The sequence below is a fragment of the Convolutriloba macropyga genome, chromosome 15 (assembly GCF_964194025.1).
Source record: "Convolutriloba macropyga chromosome 15, txConMacr16.3, whole genome shotgun sequence".
NCBI classification, from domain to species: domain Eukaryota; kingdom Metazoa; phylum Xenacoelomorpha; order Acoela; family Convolutidae; genus Convolutriloba; species Convolutriloba macropyga.
The window spans coordinates 26,974,807-26,976,719 of NC_134482.1; the positions used below are offsets into that span (position 1 = coordinate 26,974,807).

A 1,913-nucleotide genomic window follows, 5' to 3' on the forward strand; every position below is an offset into this window, starting at 1 on the left:
AAAATCAATAAATTGTCAAGTAAAAAAAATGTATATCATATCAAGAGAGCTGTTAGCTTAAATATTACGTATTGTTAAACGGCATCTATTCCATTCTTTTTTTATTTTCAATTTAGTTCTCTCAATACTCTCACTCCCAGGCACCCGTATTGATTTTTTTTCACAATAACGTGCTGTATAGTAAAACACATAATTTGCGATTTAGATGGGGGCGTAAAATACTAGGCCTGAACCAAAATGGATACCTGAAACATTTGTAACATTTTAAGATTAAATCAAACTATAGAACAAAGATTTTTTGATAATTTATGCTGAAACTGCCACTAATAACACAAGCATTGGAATGTATACACATAATAGGTGGTCATTGAACTAAAAAATTGTCTACGGTTGTATCTCCTTACATTTTGGACATTCATTCTGTTTACAGGTATTTATATCTCTTATTTATAAGATCGGAAAAAAACAAGTTTAGATTATGGTGGCGTAAAGTTTTCTTACTTGGCTTTATATATATTAACTTTAGTTAAATCAACGACAAGAAAAGATATTGAGAAAATGTTTGACCAATGATTTTCGATCTAGCATACCATTAGATTTTAAACCTTTAGGTTTGAAAAATGAAATCTAGTATTATGCTAAAGCAATGATCATTGTTCTCCATTTTTTCCACAAATTTTTGTTGATTTAACCAAAACCAAAAAATGTACTGCAAATAAAAAAGTAGAATAGAAAGTATAGATAGAGCAATTATATCTGCTGTAAAATCTCAAGCTTATTTTTGATTTTTTGATTGGAAATTAGAATTTGAATTAGAAATTTGAATTTAGCATAGATTCTAAAAGTTTTAAATATATAGAAATGCTACGCCAATTAATTTCACCCCCGAAATTTATTATCCTCATAAACGGTGTTTCTTGAAAAACTGTAAGTCTGAAATCATAACTCTGCTCAGGTTGAGGTGCCATCCGGAGATGACCTCTGATCAGAGCGTGCCAGACGAAAGTATCTTCTGATCAGGCTAACCCAGACCAAAGTGTCCACTGATCAGACTGAAGTGCGCTCGAAACACCGTGTCCGCTTGGAGAGTGCTCGAAATTGTCTCTGATCAGACCTTGCTAGACGGAAATAGCCTCTGATCAGATCCAACTTGGACCATTGTCCAGACGATTGTGCAACCATAGAGCAGACCAAACCCAGACCATCGTCCACGCGATTGTGCGCTCAAACTTAATTCTGATCAGATCATTGTGCGCTCGAAAGTTACTCCTAATAGGACTATTGCGCGCTCAAAATTGCCTTTGATCAGACTCAATTGCGCTCGAAATTCATCTAGGGAAACTCAACTTATAAAAGTATGGCTAATGAAAAGAAAACCCAACTGCTGGGAAGATAACTGTTTAGTATATCATTAGTGCATATATTTGACTCAATGGATGAACTTAGGTAGCTTTCCATATGAAACTTCGTGGTCTACAGTTAATCAAATTTTTCTCTTAGGGGGACCGGTATTTGCTATCAGCTGGACGCCTTTGGGTTCTAATCAGAGCCATCAGACTCTAGATGTGTCTTTGATCAAAACTATTTTTTTTTCTATTTGCCTATTAGCAGAACCATCATCTTGCAGTAAAAAAGACAAAAAAAGAAAAAAAGCTCGAAATGTTCTCTGGTTAGACCAAAAAGCGTTTGATTCCGCCTCTGATCAGACTATTACCATCCAGAAGTGACCTCTGATCAGACCATCCCAATACCGAAGTGGCCTCTTATCATAATATTGTGCCTTCAAACCAAATTGCAGACCATGTAATTTTCGTCTTCAAACACAACGTGTGCGTTGGACTTGGGTCTGATCAGAGGCCACTTCCGTCTGGCACCTCAACCTTGGCGGAATTCAACCTTATTAAATATTTCAA

The 1,913-nt window shown here is 35.6% G+C and overlaps 1 protein-coding gene across 1 annotated transcript in view; it reads right to left on the minus strand.

The window, feature by feature from the left end:
• LOC142354601 (ubiquitin carboxyl-terminal hydrolase MINDY-3-like) overlaps nt 1–1,913 on the minus strand; it is a 245,816-nt gene that overhangs the window by 202,918 nt on the left and 40,985 nt on the right. The gene's annotated exons all lie outside the window — the stretch shown is intronic.